This window comes from Cyprinus carpio, unplaced genomic scaffold (genome assembly GCF_018340385.1).
Source record: "Cyprinus carpio isolate SPL01 unplaced genomic scaffold, ASM1834038v1 S000006696, whole genome shotgun sequence".
Lineage (NCBI taxonomy): Eukaryota > Metazoa > Chordata > Actinopteri > Cypriniformes > Cyprinidae > Cyprinus > Cyprinus carpio.
This window is the reverse complement of record NW_024879308.1, coordinates 375676-401474: the sequence shown is the minus strand read 5'-3', so window position 1 is coordinate 401474 and position 25799 is coordinate 375676. Positions and strand designations below refer to the sequence as shown.

The 25799-nt window shown below is 38.1% G+C and overlaps 1 pseudogene; it reads left to right on the top strand.

Annotated features, from left to right (window-relative positions):
• Positions 1–5851: 5851 nt before the first annotated feature.
• On the top strand, positions 5852–20382 carry LOC122134382 (annotated as a pseudogene).
• The last annotated feature ends 5417 nt before the right edge of the window (positions 20383–25799 follow it).

Genomic DNA, 25799 nt, shown 5'->3' with positions numbered 1-25799 from the left:
AGTGCTAGATGGACCTGGGCTCCTAGCAGCTGGGTGTCCTCCTATCTTCACATGTACAACCAATAAATCAATATCAAATCTAGCAGGAAGCCAGATGGCCTCCCTCCAGACCCTCGACATAGTGGGTCACAGGCCTCTCAAAGCCAGCATGGCTACTGTAAGCCAGACCAACAAAGATGAGCCTTTGAAGGCTTAGACATTCAACAAGGAGGCTATGAATGACTAAAGGGGACAAATAAGCTGTTACGACTAGGGTCAGATCAGTGTTTGTGTTTCTCTGAACATCAAAGGCCCAAGACTGTTTGATATGCAGCCCCCACACCTTGATCCAGAGCCGGGACAGGTAATGGGGTGGAGTAGTCCATTGAGTATCAAGGAGAGGGGGGGCTTGTAGAGTCCTCCTCTTAGGTCTTGCTGTAGGGCACTCGACTCAGACAAAGAATCTTTTAGGGCCTCCGACTCCCTACGGAGCAGTTGGCCCCATGAACTGCTCACGGCTGCGGCCCTGTGCCAGGACCTGGTTATATGGGCCTCTCTGTGGTCCTAATGGGACTTATGTATGCAGTGTCCGGATACAAATAAGTAATAAGACAACAATTTTTTAAAATTATATATATATTTTGTATCACATGATAATACTGTGGCACTTTGTAATATACCCTGGTGCTCAAATTCATGTACCATGTTACTTACATAGTACTTGGTACTTCCAAGAGCAGCATGTACCATAGTACTCTATACTCTAGTACATTTGTATTTATGTATTTATTTATTTCACCATACTCTACCATTCAAAGTTTAGGGTCAGTAAGATATTTTTAAAAAAGAACAAGAAATGAATACTCTTATTTAGTAAGCAGCATTAAAGTGATCAAATTACAGCAAAGGTTTTTATAATATAACAAAAGATTTAGATTTCAGATAAATGGTGTTCTTTTGAATGTTCTATTCAGCCAAAAAAAAAAAGGCTGAAAAAATGCACTCACAGTTTCCACAAAAAAAATGTTAACACAGCTGTTTTAAAAAAAAATTCATGATATCAAGAAATGTTTCTTGAGCAGCAAATCAGCATATGAAAATGATTTCTGAAGGATCATGTGACATTGAAGCCTGGGGTAATGGATGCTGAAATTTATCAGGAATAAATTACATTTGAAAATATATTCAAAATGAAAACAGTTATTTTACCTTGTAATAATATTTCACAATTGCTGTATTTTTGGTCAAAATAAATTCAGCCTTTGTAAGCATAACATTAAAAAATCTTACTGACCTTGTTAATAGTGTACATATTAACTACACCCATCGAACACCTTCACATTAACACATAATAAAAATATCTTTAATAAATGGTTAACGTTATTGGCTTTTTCTTGGCTACATCTGAATACTTAAATTTGAGTCAAAGGCTACTTTTCTTCATAATTAAAACAACAGCACATAATATAGGCCCCCCTGTAAAAACCATTGTAGGAAACCATATTTCTAAAAACACACAGCAGTATGTGCCCGGGATTGATTTTAAAAAGTAAGACCCAAAAAACAATGTTAAACAGTAGTTTGATTGAATGACTGTTAACAGAGGAGTGTGAAATGCCAGCTCTATGGTGAGGTGTGACTAGGGTGAAGGGGGCAGCTCTGGCCTTTGTGTAACTCCCAGGCTGAATGTGCGGCGGCTATTGTTCAAGCACAACCGCCTGGCCTTTCAGTCTCTCTCCTCCACAGCTGTTTGTCCAGAGCTGCATGACCACTTCCTTAACCCAGGTCAGGACAAGGTCGTGACTTTTGGTAACTTACCCCTAGACCCGTCTGTGCTGTCTGCACATCAATAAATGCATAAATGTTCAGTCAGTTTGACTTTGAAATACACTTGAGGACCTACCGGGGAATAAAAGCAGGGAAAAAGTAAAAAAAGAAACAATCATAAATGTATGAGTTCTATTCAGCTGAAATTCTAATTGTAGAAAAATTATACAAGATTGATTGAAAATCAGCTAAGGAGTAGCATCACAAGAAAGTAATCAGATTTACAGCATAATAAAATAATAAATTACATGAATTCACTTCACAGAGTGACTGAGAGTTTACATAACTGCTCAGATTTACAATGTTGAATTAACCCCCCCCCTGTTAACCCTAATGGGCTCTTCTATGTAACTGTGAACACACATGTCAGTCTGGTCTCTTTCTCCATGTTCCAAGGCCTTATTGGACTCTGAAGAATGAAAACCCTTCTCTGTTGATAAGAAGAGGAAAGGCTAAAGTGCTTAAAGGGCATGGTATACACTGTTTTAGTACTTTGATGGAGGCCGAGTGAAGAAGGAGGGGAGGTATATCGGCTGATAAAGATCACCATGGGTCTTTGATCTTTAAGAAACTGATAAGATGTTACCAAGTGGCATGCTGGTGGACAAGCAGGCCCACATGACAGGTACAAACAAGCAAACACAGCCCCAGAGGTGATGTCTGCAAGGAGAGCCAGATAGCTACAGGAGGAATGGCAGATGGGCAATTAGCCATTTCGCTTTGGAGTGAAGTGGAGTGAAAAGTTAACACAGTAAAACTTGCCCTTCACTGAGCAACAGTAGTTTAGAGAGCATTATTATGATAGAGAGCTTAAAACATTGGAGATCATGTTTCCATTTACCTAATGGAAATAATCTACACTTCCTTTTTAGCTAAATCAACTTTGCCAGAAAGTAAGGGCAAAGTAAGAACATGCTTCACCAAAACAGCACACTGAATTTTGATGGCTGAAGATTGTTAAAGTGACACTCGAATGTCAAACTAATGCATAGCGGGGGTGGGCTGCGTCTGCCTGCTACCTAGCACTGATTTAGGGCCTGCATGTGGATGCCAGACAGGCCTGAAGTCTGGGGGTGCAAAGCTGCAGCCTGAAACAGATGCCTGGCTGTTGGGCCAGGAGAGGAGGGGGGGTCTTGTGTTGAATAAGATGTGGGGAACTGCCTGTGGAGTTAATGTTCTTTGATTGGTCCTCCTAGCAACAGAGCTGTAATATTCACTGCACCTGCACCAGGTCAGTAAGTGTGCGTGTTAAGAGAAGGATGCAGGATGTTACAGTGGATAGATCTGTGAGTACACATGTATATAAATTATGTATATTGGCTTGCACACGTTATAGTAGTGACAAGATATAGTAAATATAATCTGTGATGGACTGACCATTCATCCAGGACAAGTGGATTGGAGATGAATGGATGGATGAATCAATCAAATCTTTGGTTGGACGGACCACCATGACAAGAGGTTTGGAAAATGTGTAGATAAAATAAAATATTTTTATATCAAGATTCAAGTCTTAAGTATTAAGTTCTAATTCCTGTACATGGCCCAATGACAAAGACAATTAAAACAGAATTAAGACGTAAGAGCCTTCATTATCAGTTCCCTCCTACAGACCTCAAAAGACACATACAGTGAGATGTGCAGCTGCCCTGGTAGTGTGACTTTCTTCTCTCACATCTGCCGTTTGTGTTGAGGATGTTTACCGATCCCAGGAAAGACAAACAGGTTCATTCTTATTTGTGGGAGTTGTGCTCCAAAAGAGGAGCCCATAGGACTGATTCAGCAAAAGGGTCAGTCTGTTACTCATTGTTGCTATTGTTGTTTTTCATTTCCTTTCACGTTAGCTGTGTCTTCATACACACAGACTTTCTCTCCCCTCAACAGCCAGGGTCACAGTTGGAATGCTTTAGAATACAGTGGCTATACTAATGCTGGAAAATGCATTTCGGTTGTATTCCACATTTGATGTATTGTGTTGTATAGCAATCCGATCCCCACTATAGTTATAAAACTGGCAATCAGTTTATAAATAAAATAAAGACTACATTGAAGGTTTTTTTTTTTAAATATTATTTCTTCTTGCAAGTTACATAACCTACCACATCCACGATAACATGCTTTCACTGTCTCAGTCATCCATCGTGAGTGTAAACCATCTGGGGGACAGCTGCACAAATGTGACACTCACACAGCTGATCTCTGCATAAGAAAACAATTTTATTTAGCTTGCTTTTGATAATCAATTATAAATCAATTTAACTTACGTGATGTTTGTGCATCACTCTGTGTTTTTAGGGTTACACAAGGGGTTTCTGGACAACTGTACAAGCTCACACAACATTGAGTTACAATGACAAATATAAAAAACATTTATATGATTCACTACCAAAACCAGCTTTTGTTTGTGTCAGAATGCCTGTAGATTTGACCTGGGGATTCTTTTCTAAAGATTGTATAATTTTATAATGGACACTACTTAGTAACAACAGTATTTTGAGCAATGGACAATATTTTGAAACAAAGTATGTTTTGAACAGTGATTGGTTTGATAAGCAAGAGTCAATTGTCTGTGCTGGACATACAGGGGTATAAATCAAAGAGGGAACAAGCCTCAGCACAGTGGTTTTATGAGGGTAGACTTCCCTTGCATCCTGCAGGGGGTAGAAGCCACACACTGTTCAAGTGTTCAAAGTGCTTTTAACTGGCAGGATCACAAACAAAGAATTATTACTTTATTGGACATCATCATTTAGAAAGACTTTTTTGCACTCACTCTGAATTTCTAGTAGAGAGAGAGAAGAATTAACACGTAAGAGTTATTCTCTTAAAATTATAGTTATTAAGAAAAGTTTCATTTGAATAGACTCCTGCTGGGTTGCTGCTTGATGAAAAACTGCTCAGAGAATATTGCAAAGGTCCTTGCAATTAATTTGTTAATTATGCAATAATAAAAGAATTATACTCATGAACTGTTTGAATGAGGACACTTAAAAGTTGGACAAGTGCATTATACTAAAATGAATTATGCCCATACAGGTGTTGTCAGACTTCAGCTATCTCACAGCCGCTAATGAATAGCTGACATTAAACATTAACACTATTGTCAAATCATGAAGAATGCACGATAGCTATAGTCATTCAGAAGACAAATAAGATGGTCCTGCAGATTAATCAAAACTCATAAATTAATCTATTGATATTTTGTGTACATGGGAGACTGGGGGTAGTTGTCACACACATCTTTTAAATTAGAATAATATTAGGAAATTAAATTTTAAACTCCATTAAAATGAAAATATCAGAATCATTTTTGTAATAACAGTTTAGGAAACAAGTGAGCACAATAAAAACTAAATGGGAAAACATTCAAACAAGTGTCAACAATATAATGAAGAAAGTTTTTAACTGAACTGTTTTCATCATAAATGTCAAGTCACACTTTTATTGGGTCTGTTTGTGAGGGGTTGTGTTTATATTTAGTAAGTTTATAAAATATAGGCCTAATATATATATATATATATATATATATATATATATATATATATATATAATCTATATACTATATGTAGGTATCGTATATGTAGTTATGTATGTATATATGTATATATTATATATATACATATATAACACCCCACACATATATATATATATTATGATCCATATATACATATATACTACATACATACTACAATATATATCATATATATATTTTCCTTCTTTTTGTTTTCTTTTTTTTTTCGTATATCGCTGCTTTTCTTTTTCTTTTGTGTTTCATAAATAATGTTTTATAGGAATGTTAGTTTCAATGTCGCCGACACACACACACCCACATACAACAAGCCCAGCCAACAACGTTTAAAAAAATGATCCCGGACTTCAACATTTCAGTATTTTTAACATGTTCCAAATTCAGTATTTTTCCCGCGTGAGTCCAAAGGTGAGTTTATTTCTCTACCTGCGCGAACTTTCCTGTGAAAGCGTCAGATCCGACTTGTTTGCCTGAAACTTATGCTGGTTGCGTCGCTACCATTTTGAGTATATACCTGCCGTGTTGTCCAGTTTATTAAAACGTGGGAAAGGAAATGATGAGATACTCATATTTTAGAGTTTAGACGAAGTGAAGACGGATGATGTTTTATATTTCGACCGCGTCTTTGTTTTATTACTTCCGGAAAATCCGCACAGGTAAGACTAGTTTCGGTCTTGAGCGCGAAACATCCAGCGCGTCTCCTTTCTTACGTGACACAATCTCACAATATTTGCTTTAACTTCATTTGTAAGCTACTGTTGTTTGCCTTATTATTATTGAATGTGAATGAATGATGGTTTAAAGGACAGTAAAAGCGAACATTACACACTAATTACCCGCTTCTTTCATAACAGTTGAGCTCGAACACATATGTAGGTGGGTTTAGCAGTTTGGGTACGTTGTTAAGATAAAGGTAACTACGTTGAGTTACACGAAGAAATATATGTTGTGATTTTGTATTGCTTCTTTGCCCAACATGTAATTCAAGGGGCACTAGGTTTGTCCAGGTTACCATCAGAATCTCCTGTCAGCTGATTGATGAATGATTTATGGCTTCTACTTTCTCGTGTGTCACATCTACCTGCAACGTGTGGGTCAGACCACGTACACCGATTCAGAAGGGTTAGAAAAGTCAAATATTTTCTATCAGATGATATGCTGTAATAAAGTAAAAACATTTGTATTTTTTAAAAAGCATGCTGTTTAAAATTAGATTATGACTCCATAAAAAGGACGAATGTACCCCCCTCCAGAAGGTGGAGTCCTCCTTTCAGAAAAACAACTGCAACAGACTTCCAAAAGTAAGCAGATATGATGCACGTACTTTCTTCGTCCCATTGTTCTGGTTGTTTGCTTGTGCTGTGTATTTTTCAGATAGCTTGTTTATTCTTGTAGAAGAGAAAGTGTGTTGTTCTACTGGTTGTTCACACTTGTTCTAACATTAAATTGATCGTTCATCCAGAAAATTGAAATTCTGTCGTCATTTACTTCTAGTGTTATTTCAGTCTTCGGGTAAGGTATGACTTTCTTCTGTGGAACACTAAACGATGTTGACAGCGCACAGATGCGGTGAAAAGTAAATGATGACTGAAGCTGTCATTCCCTATCATTATGTCCCTACTTATTCCTTTTGTGTTCCACATAAAAAGAAAAGGTTTGGAATGACATAAGGGGGAAATAAATGGTGAAACGGTTTTTCTTTTCTGGGTGAATTGCATCTTTAAGGCCTAAAATGTTGATTAGAGGCAGTGGCAAGTATTAATGGTTAGAGTAGACAGTGTTTAATCAGCCTTTTTGCTTGTTCCTATTGACTTGAAGAAAAACTCTGGGTGGTGACTGTTATATTTTCATACTTTCCAAATTAAGTCATTCTATTGGGGCTGTGCCATTGCCTGTGCATTCATTCTATAAGGGTGTGTCTGAGGGAATGATTCATGGCCCCTGCTAGAATTGGGTAGGTGAGAGCATTTCAGACTGGGTGTTCACGTTTTCTTTGATTTACCATTTGTTCTGTAGGCGGTGGAAAGGACAGGAATAGTGCTAATTTATGACATCAGCATCCTGGTAATCCTAACATCTGGAAACACTGTATGGACTTTTGTAACAGTCCACATTCAGTGACTGTTTAGTACACAAACAGGTGATACATTGTGTGCTCAGTGAGTTATGTGGACTTAGATTTGTTAGGTTTTGTAGTGGAATTCAACTTTGGAGAGGTTCACAAACTCTACATCATTACGGGACAGGAGAGACTGACAAGCTGCTTGTCTCCAGTGTGTAAGATACTCCCATGAGGCTATGGGTTGAGTCCATCTATCTTAGCCAGGGTCACAGCTTCAGTGGACAAGTGCAGAAGTAATTCTAGCAAAACACATCACCTGAGCCATAAGGCTGAGGGTTTTAGAATATTTATCTAGGCTGCTCTTAATTTGTGGTGTTTACTAAGGCACTTCCGACCCGTTTAGACTGTATATTTACTTTCAGTAAAGGGTCCCAAACCATATTCTTATGAATGAAAATATTGTTATATATATTCAGTTTGCTACCATTCAGGACCATAGTTGCAATTTGTGACCTAGCCCACCCTAGAATTGTGGTGATGAATTTTACAATGGCACGTATTAATCAGTATTTTTTCTACACTATATAGTATTAAACATGCATGGGCTGCAATATTAAAATTCTGGTAAGTTATTTTCATGTTATGGCCGATATTAAAATTCGATACGGGGTTTTGGTCTCCAAAACTGTAATTAAACTTAAAATCAGGCATTTTAAATACTTTTAAAAATGTATGCATCAGAGCATTATGTACAGTATGAAAATTTGATCTTTTGATGATTGCCAAAAGATTACATTTTACAGTGAACTAAATGACTAAATGATTTTTATTAAATTTTTAAAGTGTTTTTTAAAGCTTAATTTTGGGTGTTAGATGATGGATAACAAAGATAAACAAATGTAAAAGTAGCACAATTAAATATAAATATTTACATACATACTAGTTTATATACATATATATAAAACCATGAGAGGGTCAGTGGAAAAGTTTACATAACAACAATTCTAGAAAATGTAAATATAAATAACAAAAAATAACATTACACAAATTCTGAAAAACAAACATTATATAAATAAATAATACATCTAACAATAGAGTACTATACGGTAGGAAAAAAATGTAATATAACACTAAATATTTTCCAAATAATTTTATTTTATAATATTTATAATATTATATTATATATAATTTTCCCAGTATAAACTGGGTCTTTTATACATGAAATATATAGCTGCTTTTTAAATTTTAGGATGGGATCCCTTGATTACGTTTGATAATATTGGGGGTCTGTTGCATCTAAAATTTTGAAAACCCTGAATATATAATATCTGTTAAATATTTTATTTAGTTTTAGAATGATAAATTGAATTCTATTTGACTTGGCCCCTTTAATGAATAAAATAACAAAATAATATGCTCAACTGTGTAATTGACCAGAGGTTGAGCTTAGTTCTTAGAATGCCCTGCCTGTATAATATGTTCTGCTCAACCATGGACAACACACACACACATAACTCACTGTGTAACTGGCCAGAGGTTGAGCTTAGTTCTTAGAATGCCCTGCCTGTACTAGTACCACATCAGCAGTCTACTCTCCCCCCTCGTCCCCTGACACACACACCACACACACACACACCAAACATACAGCATACAGCACGCCTCTCAACCCCTCCTCCTGAGTCGACACAGCCGGACTCTGAACATTTCTCTCCAGTCTGTTGAGCTGCCCCTTTAACTGCATGTCCTTGCATACACACACACACTCACACGCACAAACACACTCTGTCCCTAGTTGAGATGACGGGGCTCTGGTTTCAGTTCAGGCTGCAGGCGGCCAGCGCAGCTGTTGGGCTTGAGTTTCTTGTTTTTTTTAACATGCAGTGGCTGCTGGGAGTCTGACTGCACTGCCAGCATCTGAGGTGGGTTGGAATAATGATTGAGATTTACTACCTCCACATTCATGGCAGATGGTGTGTTTGTTTTGCACATCCATTGACATGCTGGTTGTTAATTGTGTCATTGCATTGTGTTATTAATTGTTTGTATTGAATGGTAGTTTTTGGTGTAGTGTTATCATTATGTATTTATGGTATTCTAAACAAGAATTTCTGTAGTATCATTATGAGGGTCACTGACATGAGTGCCCACAATAAATAAGAGGAAAAATCTAATAATAAAATAAATGCTCTAAATTTCAAGTTGGGTTTTGCATTGTGGTATTGGCCAAAAAGTGACCAATTCTTTACACTTCGAATATGTTCCTTTTTTAAAGTAAAATATATTTCCAAGGTTAAAAGTGTTTTTTATTTTATTATTAATTAAAGATGATAATAATAATGAATTATTAATTCATATATAAACGTTTTTTGAGTTTTTAGGGAGTCCCACCACATGACATCGATAATGTAGTTTTATTTAAGGTTACGATACACATTGTTTAGGGTTTCATTGTAGATGGATTTAGCAGAGATTATGTGAGGTCACAGAGGGAAGTGACCCATTACTGATCAGGCATGAAGTCATTAACAACAAGCTTGTCATTTCTACACTATTCATTTTGAGTCCTTGCTCTCTTTTTTTCCTGAGCAGCTTCTTTGTTCACCCTAGTAGTGAGGTAGTTTGACTGCTGTCCCTCCTGTTATTTCACAGAGCTTAACCGGTTTAATGACTTGAACAGAGAAAAGTTTAGCCAAACTCAGATGGCTGTTGAGGAAGGAAAGTCGTGGAAAGGATACAGCTGGCAGCCCTCTTCCTATACTGTTGTGGTTAAGTGGATCCATGTCAGTTCCTGTGTCCCAGCCAGCATGAGCCCGAAAAAAAGAATGCTTGACGTGAGCAGTTCGTTTTCCTTTGTTCTTTTTTCCAACAGAAACTTGGGTGTAGATGAAGCGGCTAGCAGTTCGTTCTCTTTTTGGATTGGAAATATTTGATTGCTTCTCATCTGAGGAAGCTGATGTAGAGTTTACAAGCTGAGAAAGTGGCATAAGCTCTCCAGCCCTGAGGACGTCCAACTTAACTTCTTCAGGCCATGACGGAGCCCAAGGAGTTTCCACCAGCGGGTGGCATAACATGGGTGCGGGTGTGTAAGGAATGTGGACAGTGTCATGATGGTCGGGACAGTCACTTGTTTGAATATCAGGACGAGGTGGATGACGAGCTGGTGTGCCACATCTGCCTGCAGCCTCTGTTGCAGCCCATGGATACGCCGTGCGGCCACACGTACTGCTTCCAATGCCTCAGCACCTTCCTGCATGACCAGGACTTCTGTCCTGTCGACCGCCAGAGGCTTCAGCTCCAGAATTGCCGTGCACTCCAGCCTTCTGGTGCGCAACCTGCTGGACAAACTGGCCGTGCTGTGCCCATTCCACAGTGAGTGCCAGCAGAGCATGCAACGCTGCGAGCTGCAGCCCCATCTACACAACAGGTTAGTGCATGCCACAAAGGAAATGTTTACATATTACTAGGGCAACATAGCATAAAGTCAAAGAGATATAGACATAGATAATGCAGATATCATAATCTAGAAATGAAATCAGTCTGTGGATAAACATGCACATGTAGCCATTAAGAGAGCTGCTTAAAAAATTGTGGAATTCCACTTATTCAGGTTTCATGTGAACAGAGAGATTTGAGAGAGCTGAGCAGGATTAAAGGAATAGACATAAGTGGACTGTATGACCGAATACTAAAAGAACTGGGTGAACTTTCTTTTATATAATGGAGTTAATTAGGAATCACATGAGTGACTACTATAGGATGTGTGCAGATAGTTCAGCTTCGTCACCTATGCCAGAAACACATTGTTGACAAGTCACATTTTTGCCTATTTAGTAACAGTATTTACGCAGTATTAAGAGTTCAAACCCCGCTCACAAGAATTCTCTAAATTGTTGATTCACTGAATGCAAAGCCATAGTTTATGATCTAGGTGATACGGTATGCAAAAAAGGAAAAAAGCCCCTGCGAATAAAACCCATGACTTTGGTGTTATTGCTCTACTGTTTGAGCTATTGGAACACTGCATACAATGACCCTGTGCCTCAGCGTTCATCTCCCTTACATGGGTTTTTTTCCTGTGTTTTATCAGATTCTTATCTTCTATGATGTAAAAGCATGGTCTAAAGGTTGTTTGGCTGATAGTTCACATGGTCAGGAACAGCCCAATGTAAACACAAAGAGCAGCTGTGGGGATGGGGAGGGAGGTGTTGACATGGTGAAACCCAGACTAGACCTTATTCTGCTCTTTCTTTCTTTCCTTTTTTTTTTTTCTTTTTTTCCATTTTACCTGTACCATCTCTATCCCTGCAATGCAGCAGAAAAGCCTGTTTGTGACTTCATCTGCATAGCTCCTCTTGTTTCTGTACAGAGAATTCACTCTCCCTGAGCATGTTCATCTTTAATAGATAAATGCTATGTAGCTTTGCAACACTGAACTGATTAAGCATTGATTTGTTTTTCACTGCTGTTTTCTGCTGACTCCTAGATATGTCAGATCCAGAGCAGTATGCAGCTTTGGTGCATGTTTAGGATATTTTTAGTTACTGCTGCTGCCATCTGGTAATGAATGTCTTGTAGGTTAATTAACAGCAGACCACTGAGTAATGATGCAGAAGTTCTCTCTGACTCAGTGTGCTCTAATTCTCTCTTTCTCAGATGTCCTGCATTCAGTCAGGACTCAGGGAAGAGGCGGAGAGAAAAAAGAGACCCTCCTGGAATGAGTTAAAGGGAAGCAAATCAGATGGAGATTTAGCTGATGCCAAGTCTACCCCGATCACACGCACAGGTCAACTCAGTGGACCCTCAGAACCTGGACTGGTCAATCCAGCCTTTGAAGAGGGTGAAGATGGTATAGCAGCACTTTCCTTTTTTCTAGTAACCTGCCCATCAAATATTATTACAAAACCATATGAACATTAGCTGATCCATGTCTAAGTATTTATGATGTTCCAAATTGAATTAAAAACCAGGAATATATACATAATTTTATGTAATATCAGTACCAAAATGGTTATCAGACAATTTTGCTTGCTTGCTTTCTTTTCAGCGAACAAACAGTAACACAATCAAATATAACATTTTTAATTTTATTTAGCATTTTATAAACATTTAAAATCACTGATGTTTGCTTTTAGTGTTTTATTTTTAATTTAGGATGACGGTTAAATAATATTGAATTACGTAACGTTTTTGATTTGTGGTAACCTCAGGACGTCACGGTAAAGGTGAGAACAGTGTAGCACAGACAGTGAAAAGCAGAGGAAAATAGATTTGCAGCTGTGTTTACTTTGGGGTAAACCAAAAGCGAGGGAATCTTTAATGTGCCCCTTTATCCTGTGAGTAGATAACCAGGATGTGTCTGGATGTTATTAATATTGCATCAAAATAAATTATGGCATTAAAACCAACTATCGTCACTGTCTGAGAACATGTATAAACACAGAGAGATTTACATCAACCTTTTTCTGATTAAAGCTCTAAAACACCTGGGGGGAGTCTGGACCCTGTCATCTGGATTATTGGAAATGCTGTTAGTCATAAAGTTGCTTGCTTAAATAAATGACTCATTCCGGTGCTGCCACAAACAAACTGCTTGTGTTTTTGCCATATGTTGAACTACTTAGTATTTTTTAAGCATTTGTAAATCAGGTTCCTGATGGTCTTTTGGATTCCCAGACACCCCTCTGAGGTCCAGTCTTGTGGCAGAGGCGACTGTGGGTGGAACTGTTTCGAGAGGATCCAGACGAGGATCTGGGATTGCGTATAGTAGGAGGGAAGGACACACCCTTGGGCAACATTGTCATCCAGGAGATTGTGCGTGATTCACTGGCTGCGCGGGATGGCAAGCTAGCTCCTGGAGATCATATTCTAGAGGTGAGTCATATCTCAGCTCACTATGCCATTATGTTTGTTTTAAATTATCAATTGCTATCGATTTGAACCCATTAGATGTTTTCTACCGGTTTTATCTCTGTCTTTCTATCCAGTTCTCATGTTGTCAGTGTACAAACCCCAGCATCATTGTTTACATTGCAGTCACATCCCTGGATAAAGGTCACAAGACCCTGCTTTCCTAAACGTCGGGAAATTTCCACTGTCTAGCACTTTATTGACCATGTAAAATTGTAACAGTTTTCAGTTCATCTGACAAATTCTGTCATAGGTCATGTATCAAAATAGGTTTAGTCATATAGGACTGACACACTTTTCACAAGTTCTAAATGGTCATATTTAGCTGATTTACAGTTGGTTTTTTTGTTACATAATGGAAGATGGAGCAGGGAGTCATTCACATGTTAAATTTTAAAATTCCGATGTCATTAAGACCAATTTAGACATTAATGGGGCATTCATTAGTTCTTTAGCTAACATTAGCTTCGCTGTTCTTTGTGTACTTTAAGTACAGAGATCAGAATTTTATTACACCGACACTAGTGAGTCTTAGAGTGTGGTCTACAAATGAATTAATTACTTTATCTGTCCTAGTAAAATCGAAGCAACTTGGTCTCAGTCATCAAATCTGTCTACATTGTGTATGCTGTAGTGATGCTTGCGCTCATTTTTTGCCTTTGTCAGTCTTTTGGTCTTCTGACTAAAGACCTTTTCTGCTTTCTTCGGCGGTAAAGGTACTGAGTATCTCTTTGTTTAATCTATTAAAGCACAATAATAAGAGTGCTTCATTGTCTAATTTTGCTCTCCAACATTTAGTGAAACACTGTGGATCACGTAATTTCAACACGACGAAATACATAATTAAAACACTTTGCATAAAAAGCTATTATGTGTACAGTCTTCATCCTAAACACCATTCAGGTGACTCTTCGCAAAAACACAATGTATTTGTTTATTTGTAAAAATATTTAACTTGGCATTAAACTTCATAATTCACCTTTAAAAAAGCTCAGTTACACAGTAATGCTTCTCAATTACAATTCAGTTTCAGTTAAACAAATTTACTTTCTTGTTCCCACAATCCTGTGCTCTCCTAGGATTTCTGCTTCTAGCTGTCCTGGAATGCAATGCCTTAGTAAAACAAACCAGCATGACTGGCTTCACATTCAAATTCAACCTTGAGTTTTAATGTATGCCTCCAGCTTGTCTTCTCTGAGGTCATAAATATGGAATCTGAAAGAGGTTAGCCGTCAGCCCTAGGATGATCTGTATCCTGAGCGGAGCTTCTTTGGCTTTTTAGGGAGCTTGTAAAGAGATCTGTGGATGGCTTAGATATCTAATTTCTTGAAATGGGATCTCTCTTTTCCCTCTTCTGGTTTCAACACAGCATTGATTAACAAAGGACTGTTCCAAAAAGATTTTCTCTCTCTTTTTTGGTCCAGAAGCATAAATATCAGCATTATTTTAGTATATTTTAATATGGTGTTCTTTAGAGAAAACAAAACAAACTGGTTGGATCTAAAATAAAGGTTAGACATTAAAGGTGCACTTAGCGATTTTTGCCAAATGATGATGATATTTGTAAGCACCAAAACAAACATGTCCATACCCCAGCAGTACACCACCCTGGCAGCGATGATGGTGGAATCTGCTATGCCTGTCGGCCACAACATATTCAAGCAAAAGCCAACAATTTTGTTGTGTGAAAAAGCAAAATCATCGTAACACTATCAAGAAGAAACAAGGCAACCTTGGCATCCGATTCCCTTCCACTCCTGGAAAGCTGTATATTTACGTGTATATTAACCCTTCTTTTTAATGTTTTGTTCCTCTGAAATTGTCCTCATTTATTTTTTTTACCTACCATCTCTTGCTATCTATAGTCGATCTGCTAATTCATCCTGTGCACTCGCTGAGTGCTTTCTTCTCCTTATCATTACTAGACACGCCCTTACTGCTTATTGGCTGCGAGTGTGTTTTGGGACTCGGTCCGACACTGTGGTCAAAAGCGTTTTTCAAAAATCATCGCTTAGTGCACCTTTAACTTGAATTCCCACATGAGTGTGATTAAGACAGTGCTTTAATTTTGTGAGGCAAGACTGTGTCCAAGTAAGTACAAATATTGACTTTAACATTAAAAAACCTCCGAAACATGTGAGAGATACCCATATTGTGTTGTTTTTTAGCGTTTAAACATGAAAGCTTAAAACCAAAATGATCCAAATGATCTTTATAGGTGTTTGGGTGTAAAGTTGGCTTCTTATTATCTTATTGTAAATGATTCATCCATACATGTTCCAAATGTAAACAACCACAAAAAAAAAATGTAACTTGTAATGTTTAAAATCCCAAGGTTAACTCAATCTTCCAGTGAAAACTACAGACTTCCCTCTGGTGACTTAAACCCCATTCCTTTCATACAATCAAGCTTGCATTTAGATCTGCCTCCACCCAAACAATAAACGATGGACAGAACCATGTCCCTGTCTTTATATTCTTTTTATTTATTTTGTTTATTTGTTTCACTTGACTGTATGACACAATATGAAAGAAAAGATAGTTACTTTCATTGCTTTGTGACTGCAAGCTAACAGTATGATCTTTTCAGGTGAATGACGTCAGTTTGGCATCCATCCCCCACATTCGTGCCATCACTGTGCTCCGGCAGTCATGTTCCCGCCCGCGTCAGGCTAACTGTCATGCAGGAGAAGGGCTTCAAGCCCCGGCCTGAACATCTTGCTCAACCCTCAGCTTCTCCCCCATCACAATCACCCATCCCAACCAGAACCACGGCACCATCATCCAGGTGACCCTAGTAAAGCGTGAGCGCTCGGAGCCACTGGGCATCAAACTTATCCGTAAATCTGAGGAGCCAGGAGTCTTCATCCTGGACCTGCTGCCTGGGGGGCTGGCTGCCAAAGATGGCAAACTGAGGAACAATGATAAAGTGCTGGGGATCAACGGACAGGACCTGAGACATGGCACCCCAGAGAGTGCAGCTCAGATCATACAGGTACAGACAGACAGAATCACTTCACAGAGAAAAAGGGAAATTTACTGTTACTGTCTCAAATTACTGTTAATACAATCTGTTACTTTTAAACACTATATATATATATATAGGATTTAAGTTTTTATAGTAAATGTAAGTGATTGTTATGCTCTCTGTTATGTGTGTGGCAGGCATGTGAAATGCGCGTGAACTTCGTAGTGATGAGACTTCCCTGATCTCTCTGAAGAGGGTGGTGAGGGTCAGAGCAGAGGGTCCAGGAGGGTCCCAGAACCACAGTACTTCAGACGACGATCCGAATACCTGAAGGTAAAAAGCGTGCTTCACAAGCCCTAAAGCATAATATAGTAGATTTAAAGGCACAAATAGTCATAGCTGTGGCCTACCATAATGCTTACTTAGGTGGTGCAAGTGTAAGTTTTGCTCACACCCAATCCCATTCCCCCTCTTACTTCTTGCTTTTATCTACATACATATATATATATAAAATGTATGCACCATTCAAACATTTTGGGTCAGTAAAAAAAAAAAATCCTTCAAAAAGGCAGTAAAAACAATAATATTGTGAAATACTATTATTTTTACAAACTAAAATTTAAATAAAAATTACAACTGTTTTCGATTTTAATATATATTTTAAAATGTGATTTATTCCTGTGTTGGCAAAGTTGATTTTTCGGCATAATTACTCCAGTCTTCATTGTCCACATGAGCCTTCAAAAATCATTCTGATATGCTGATTTGCTGCTCAAGAAACATTTCCTATTATTATCAGTGTTGAAAATAGCGGTGCTGCTTACTATTTTTGTGGAAATTTTAATGCCTTTTTTTGGGGATTCTTCATTTAAGGAATGTTTGCCCAAAATTCAAAAGAACAGCATTTGTTTGAAATACTTTTTTGTTTTTGCTGTCACTTTTGATCAATTTAATGCATCCTTGCTGAATAAAAATATTATATCTGAACAGTAATTTATATATACAACACTGGCCAAAAGTGAAGAAAACCATACAAGAAAGATTCAGCAAATCAGTAAGACAGCATGAATTTGTCTCATACATTTGACATTTTCACAAATCTTCATGGATTGCAATTTATTAGATTAACATGTATTGTAGTGCTTTGCATATTATGAGGTAGTTTATTGTATTTTGATGTAGTCATGCAATGCCCTTGTCTTGTAAAGGGGATCACAAAGTAAAAGAAAGGTGTTTTGTAGTTACAGTTTGACTCCGTGGCAAAAGCTTGGTTGCATGTTTCATAGGCTGTGCTGCCTGCACGCGAGGTGTCTTTTCACCCAGAGATCAGTCACACCCTGCTTTTGTGACACTTCCTCACCAGCTGAAGGCAGAGGCAGCAAACACAGGCTGGGTAGTGGGAGATGAAAGCAGATGCCCCCCTCTCTCACTGGGACTCGTCCCTGATCAAAAGGCTGGGGTGCTGTTCTCTGAGCTGCTGCAGCCACTGTGTTTGTTTGTAGCTGGGGATCAAAGCTGGTGACAGTTAGCTTTCACCTGTGGAGATGGAGCTTGAGCTCATGCTGGGAGGAAGGGCCACCCTGCTGGGTAGGAAGAGGCAGCCCCTCCCCCTCTAGAGGTCTGGAGACTCCAGTAAGACTGGGAGAAGATGGCTGAAGAAGAGCGTCTTGCCACAATCTTTGAATTACGATGGCAGCGTGTCAGAGCCGCTCACATTAACGCATCTCTCTGCTTCGCAGCAGGATCTGGGATGTTTTGTTTTTACAAATGTTTTCACCGCAGGAGTCAGTCACATGTCTTAAGCTTTCACTTTTCACCCATCCCCCAAGTATAAACCTTTTCAGAACCACTCAATTATCATTAATCATTAAGCACACTTACATGCACAGTTACTATGGATCTGCAGTAATTTGAGGTACAGTCTTTTAAGTATACATGACACAACTGTAACCATACTTAATCAAATATTTGTTTTTCAAAGCATGCTCACAATGCAAGGGCAGTTGTAGTCTGTTTACTTTGTGTACACCGTTCAAAAGCTTGGAGTCAGTACAATTTATTTTTTTAAAGAGAAAAAAATACTGTTTTTTTACTGTATTTTTGATCAAATGAATACAAATTTGGGTGAGCATAAGAGTCATTCATTAAAAAACATTAAAAGATACAAAAAAAAATTTGAAAAAAAGTTTTTTAAAAGTTATTGTACATGGTAGATATAACCAAGTTATCTGTTAGTCCAACTATGCAAAAAAACTGGACTGGTACAGTGTTTACATGACTGTTTGTGCATATACTTGTACTTAATTCAGCCGCTGGTGAAAGTTGTTGTTACTTACATCCACATTAAAACATTTCTTTTGACTAAATTTGTGTTGTGCAAGTTGTTTAATGTGCGTTATCTGGATTCAGGAGCCTCCACTTGGGTTCTCCAGTCAAGAGAAGACAGTGAGTCTGAAGAAGGAACCTCGACACTCTCTAGGCATCACCATCGCAGGTGGGAGAGACTGCCGCAGCCGTTTGCCCGTCTACATCACTAGCGTGCAGCCGGTGGGCTGCCTGCACAGAGACGGCACCATCAAAACAGGTTATTCTCCTCAGTCGTGGCTCCATATAAAATGCTCTTCTCTGTGAGCGTCATGTGCAATGCTTGAGTTAACTGATGTCGTGGCTGCTGTTTTCCCAGGTGATGTATTGCTGAGTATAAATGGTATGGACCTGACCCATCTGACCTACAATGAGGCGGTGACCATCCTAAAGACTCAGGCTGCTCAAAACACAGTAACGCTGCAAGTCATCCAACTTTTTCTGAGGAGGGGAACAGGTTGGAGAATCCAGCACAAGAGAAGACATGGTACACACTGGAGGGACCCAAAGAGGATGACATTAACTGGGCTCCTCTCTGGACCCACTGGTTGGGCCTGCCTAGGTACGATTTTTTTCTCACTGGGCATGTTGTGATATTAATTGTTGAGTGCAATATTCAAGTTTGATGTCCTCATTCTATAACTTTAGGATAGCATATTGGCCACAAGGGCTTAAATATGAGCAAAATTTATAATTTGACCATATCTTTTAATCCCAAGTTACATCCACTGGTGTCGTGATATTATGCTGATGAAGACCAACAGTGAAAGTTGGGGCTTCAGTATCGTGGGAGGATATGAGGAGAGTCGTGGCCAGCAGCCCCTTCTTCATCAAAGACCATAGTGCCTGGAACACCAGCTCACTTTGATGGACGCCTCAAGTGAGTCTTTTGTCCTCTTTACAGCATTACTGGTTAAAAGTTTGGGGTCAGTAAGACTATTTTGTTGTTGCTTTAAAAAAACAATTTATCATTTTATTTAGCAAGGATGCAGTATGTTCTTTTGAACTTTCTATTCATCAAAGAATACTGTAAAAAAGTCCACAAAAATATGAAGCAGCACAAATGTTTTCAAATATTTTATAATAATAAGAAATCTTCTTGAGCAGCAATTCAGCATATTAGCTAATTTTTTGAAGGATTGTGTGACATTGATAATTGGAGTAAGGAAACATTCAACTTTGCCATCACAGGAATAAATTCATTTTAAAATATATTAAAATGGAGTATTTTTTTTTTTTTTTAATTTTAATATTTCACAATACTGGTTTTACGGTTATTTTTGATCGAATAAATAGCTTTGGTGAGCAAAAGAGACTTCTTTCAAAAACATCTAACTGACCACAAACTTTTCTTGAGTGCAGCGAGTTTGTTTATTGACTCCTGCTCTCCTGCAGGTGCGGCGATGAGATTGTGGCTGTGAATGGGGTCACTACAGTCGGCATGAATAACTCCTCCTTGATCCCAATGCTGAAACTGCAGAAGAACAAAGTCACATTGACCGTGGTCTCCTGGCCTGGCAGCCTGGTTTAAAGACTAGCCTGACCTCTATCACTGTTACTAGGTCCACCACAAGATGGATTTTAAGTTGATGCACAAGTCTTGTGATTGGAGAAGAGATGTCTTGAACATTATTGTGGCCTCTCCAGAGAACATTGTGAAAAGCTGATGAAGTCTGTACAATCATTGACCCAAGATTTAAAAGCAAGCTGAAAGGTTGACATTATTTAATCCACTGTAGGGCATTTAGTGTTGCACAAGTGTGCAGTGCACTTTGTTGAGCTGTAATGGTGAAAAAGTGTGAACTGCACTTGAGGGGCACTGGACAAGCTTGACTTCCTGTTTAAAAAGAAGTTATATTTATCATGCCACTGTCCTGGGTATATTTTAGTATGGAACTTCTTGTTTCCATATATAACCAGTAATAATCTTGTAGAAGGTTCATGATTGACAACTGTTCAAGTACGTAATAAATATGAGTAATTTTTTTTGACTACCTGGAGTTGTAGAACCACATCACATTCTCATGTTGATGGGCACTTTTTACACGGTTATATGTTCTGAGAAATAGTTACATTTGTGAAAAACTATGTAGTGTTGGCTGTTTGTGGGTGATAGTATGGACCTGTTTTTTAAAACCACAGCTTGGCTAGTTTGACACATTTTTTTTAAGAAAGTATCTCTTTAGGTGCCTTGGCTATGAATATGTACAAACACACTGATCCACACCTGCCCTTAATTGCCTGTATACCAAAAACGCCAATTGTTATCTTTGGCCTTTTCATTAACTATAGATTGTTTAATTGGATGCTTTTTTGCCTCTTTTTATTTGTAAGTTAAACCCTTTTACTTTTTAATGCATTTTAGTAAATTTCAATGATGTTCGGTCTTTAGACAAGAACAGCAAATGTAAAAGGGTTATGATGACACAATAAAATATTTGTTTATTTTAATTATGTCCCTTGTTCTAAGCAGTGGCTGTTTTATGTTCACTCTTCTGATTCGTAGTATAATATATTTGTAATTTGCATTCTATTAGGTCTTTTCTATAATTGTATTAACTGACAGTTTTTTAACTAATGATTTAGTTTTCATATAAATATACATGTAATCTGCTGAGAATTATGTTACAGTGCATGAGATCAGAATCTCATCTGCCAGACCAACAGTGGATTCAACCATTTTAACCCTGTTTGGTTTACACAGTTGATGCTTTTCTCTGTTATTCAAGAGAATGCTCAAAAGCCACGTTTCACTCCCTTTTTCCAGATCATTCATTAGAGTCCCTGTGGGATTCTCAGGCAATATCTGCAGGTTTGCCATGTGGAGTATCACACCATCTAAGCAGTTTTTAAAGGGCGAGCGATGACATGTCCCTGGACCAGGACTTTCTTAGACATGACTTTAGACCAAATTTTATATTTCATGCACTCACACAGCACAGCATTCTTCATTGTGTCTTAGTCTGCCCCCTAGAGCCCATATACAAGCTCAACATTTTTTTTGCTGTAAGCGGGTTACTAGATGAATATTTAAGCAGCTTAAAATACATAAAGCGCAAAGTGAAAATGAAACAGATTATCACAAATGCAGCTGTTGTATCATTTTACATTTAGTCATTTTTCAGGACTTACAATTAGGAACTTATAAAGCGGGTTCTTCTTAAAGAGGACAAACAGACACAGAAAGTGCTCGTAATACAAAGTTTCAGGCATTGTTCAAATAAGTACAAGCTAGAAAAGGAAGGAATAAATAAAAAGACTGTATATGAAAAAAAAAAAATCAATCTTCATGCTGGTTACGTTTGATTCTTCACTCCCCCTCTTTGCAGCCCTTCATCTACATAATGTAAAACCAACTGGTCAGTTCTATCTTTGACAGAAAGTTAGTAACTAAGACCATCAACGTGAATAATCCTTATTAAAAAATATTAAACTTTCAACAAAATGTTTGCATAAAAGTCAAACTCTTCACTTTGATCTCAAAATTATCTGTTGACCCCATCAACTTCATTACCTCCATTATGAATTAGGGGAAATTTTTTAAAATTCACAAATTACCTTAATATATGTAAATCCATAGGTAAACACTTTACATAAGGTGTCATTAGTTACGTGCTAGTTATGTATTAAATAACATGAACAAAGAGCGATACATTTTTAGTGCTTACAGTAATTCATCTTTGTTAATGTTAATGAAAATACAGTTGTTCATGGTTAGTTAATGTTATTCTCACAGTACATTACATAAGCTAACACGCACTATTTAAATATAATGCCGTCATAAATGATGAAAATTAAATTTTTATTGTTTATGCTGTAGTTAAATTAAAAACAATATAAATAACTGACGGATACATCTAAAGAGAACGCTGTTACAAAGACATCAAAACAGGATTTAATTGACTGGCTTTCCCTGAATTAGTTAGGGACAAAACCTTTACAGGTACTTGAACAGAACCAGAGTATTGAGAGCAGATCCTTTCTCTTCATTAGATTGCTAGGCAAAGATCATCCTCTTAAGAGAAAGCTCCCTCCCTCCCAAGACCATCTACAGATGGCACTTCCACCTAGACGCAATTCAATGTCCTCAGTATGCTGGAGCAAGATGTGGCACATACAGTTATAGGAACATCGATGGCGGGAGCAGTTTTTATTCCATTACATATTACAATATGCGTGTGTGTGTTACGTTACCTCATGGAGGCATAACCACACTGTGCGCATCCAGTCGATTTCCAGACACATCAACTAAAACAAATACTTCCAGTTGCTGCTGTTTACTCTGCGAAAGAACGCCAAACAAAATATATAAATACAGGGTACACAATCTTACGTGATTTCCTACAAACAACGGTGGGGAATAGGGTCCCCACTTTTCTCACTTTTGGTGCAAAAATTTGACACATGCAACATTAAGTTTGGTAAAAAAATTTTGCTTGGATTGGCATATTGTTATAATTTTGTTAACACACTCCTGACAATTGTAAACTCAATATTCAAACTTCCCTCAGGGACTACCACTGGTTGCAAGTTGTCAGGCCCTAACTTCGAGCTGCCATTTTGTTCGATACATTTTATGGACTTATGGGGTGAAACAGTTCCATATTACACTTTAAAGTGTACAGAGACTGATTATTTAATTAAACAACTATGCTCAAACCAAATAGATCCTTGGCGCGAAAACCCTAATAACCATAACATACATTGTAACACATTGGTAATACAACAATGTACATGACTATATAAAGGTCAAGTTTGTCTGACTTCCCCGTGTAGTAGACCAATCGCAAAAGTGCAAGATCACGGTGCGGTGACTTTCCTCTAAAGTGAATTCGAAACATCTGCTGCATCTAGACTTCAAAAAAGCCCAAATGCTATGATTTTCCCACACTCTGGTAAAACATTTTAAACACGACACACTTCTGACGTCCTGCCACCTTAACATGTCTGATGTAAAAAAAAGCTTGTCCTTAACCATAAGGCAAAATTCACACGCATTAAGGTGCCTTCTGGTCTTAACCATACCAGAAGATTAGTATGTGGGAGCGGAACCTCGATAGCGGCCCCTCTCACCGAGGTGTGTGCGTGTGGGGTCGTCGCGTAAATTGCACCTGCTTGTTCGCATCAACCAGGCAGAACGTTAGTGTCGGGCAACTCTGCGGGCACATTACACATCTAGCGCCATGTCACCCATTATCGAACCTCTCGGTCAGAGAACACAATCGGGGGAGTGCGCCGAAAAAGCGTGTAGCAGTGCGGACACTCGTTCTCTGGCCTGAGCTCGCCACCCAGCGCCATCGACGGGTGGAGTCTGCTCTGCCACCCACGGCAAAAGGGACACAACGGGGTGTAGGGGGGGAGAAGCAAGTGGACAGTAAGTGTGTGGGTGCGAGGTGAGGTCACTACGTACAAGGTACTGGGAGAAAGAAAAGTGTGCAGTGTAGAAACCCGATGAAAGAAGACCCTAATTCAGACATATAGAACATGGCACTAAGGAGGATAATGAATGGGCCTTCCTCACCCCCACCGAGATCCAGGAGAAGTCCTTTAGTTCAGGTCTGAACCGCCGCTCTTTAGAATGGGTAACTTCTATGGTAATAACCTCTAGACAGTAAGATAGTCACCGTAGAGCACGCAGACTCGAGGTTAAAAATCAGCATGACATCGTGATTGACACTCATTATGCTCGGACGACTTGTAAGAAACATGCGAGGGGAACCTGAATTAAACATTTAGGTGTCAAATTACTCTTTATAGTTACAAAATTACCAGAATTGCTCGATAAACATGTTGTGTTCAAGAAATGGCTTTCAGCTCACGGTAGTGCCAAGAGATTCTTACTTTTGACTTTTTTATTAACCAGTCAAGGTACTGTGATTACGGGTGTTGTCGTTCCAAGTTCTTTTGAGTGCGTCCGACCAGTAAGATTTTTTTTTTTATTAATTATATAGATAGAATATAATACTGGAACTAAAAATGTTACAACAGATTTACATTTCAGCAAATCAGCATATTAGAAGTAATTTTTTTTAAAGAGCATGTGACACTGAAGAGTGGGAGTATTGATGCTGAAAATTCAGCTTTCCCTTCAGGAAAATAAATGACATTTTTAAAACATTCACACAGAAAAAAATGTGTTATTAAACTTGTAAAAATATTCCACAGTCTTACTGTCTTTTGATAAAAGCCGCCTTGTGTGAGCATAAAAGACATCTTTCAAACCATTTTTGAAAGGTACCATAAATAGGTTGGTGCTTCTAGTTGTATTTACCATAAGTTTTAAATTTGATGCGATCACTTTAATGAATATGGTTTTTGTATTTGTGCCACATAAATATCACCGTTGTTTTAAAAGTGTATGTTTTTAACTATAGTAAAAAAATACGTGTATTTTTGATTATAGTTAACACCCAAACAAAGTATTCCCTCAGAGCTGATTCAAACCAAAAAAAAAAATGGCATCTTGTTTTAATTTTGTATTAAAATATTATGTAATGATTTATAATTGATTTACAATAACAAACTGGTGAATCTGAAATCATACAAAAAATGAGAGGCTGAATTTATTACTGACGTATAAGGAGACATGTTTTGTCAGTCACAATTTACCTGTGCACATAAATTCTGACACAATTCTCTAATGAGATGAATTTGACAAAAAGTTTTCCAAACCGGTCCCTTAGAGTTAAATGATTGTTGCACATTTAAATTTTGTGCAGCATTTGCATCATTTACGGTAGCAGCTTAGAGCCCTAAAATAGAAAAAGGAAAAAGAATGTACTTCTAATTACCATTTCTCCGACATTTCATGAAAAAACTAAATAAATAAAAAAATCTATTGAACTTAACATATTCCCATGACAATGATTGTTATGCTCTCACATTTTACGCTTGCTGAGTTTCCAGCGCAGGGCCCCAGCTGAACGGCGAGGACACGGGGAAGAGACAGGTAGACTAAAGAGCCCGTCAACGGTAGATCTGCCAAAATATAGCGAGTACACGCACTTCGCACACTTCATTCGACACACTTTTACACACAAGGGTTAGCGAGGTCTCAGGGCAGTTGGTCCACAGTGCTCAAGCGGAGTTTCCGTTATCACGTGTCAGCGCGCACGTACTGGACATGTCAGTCAAAGCTTCAAAGACTCACAAACACAGAATTC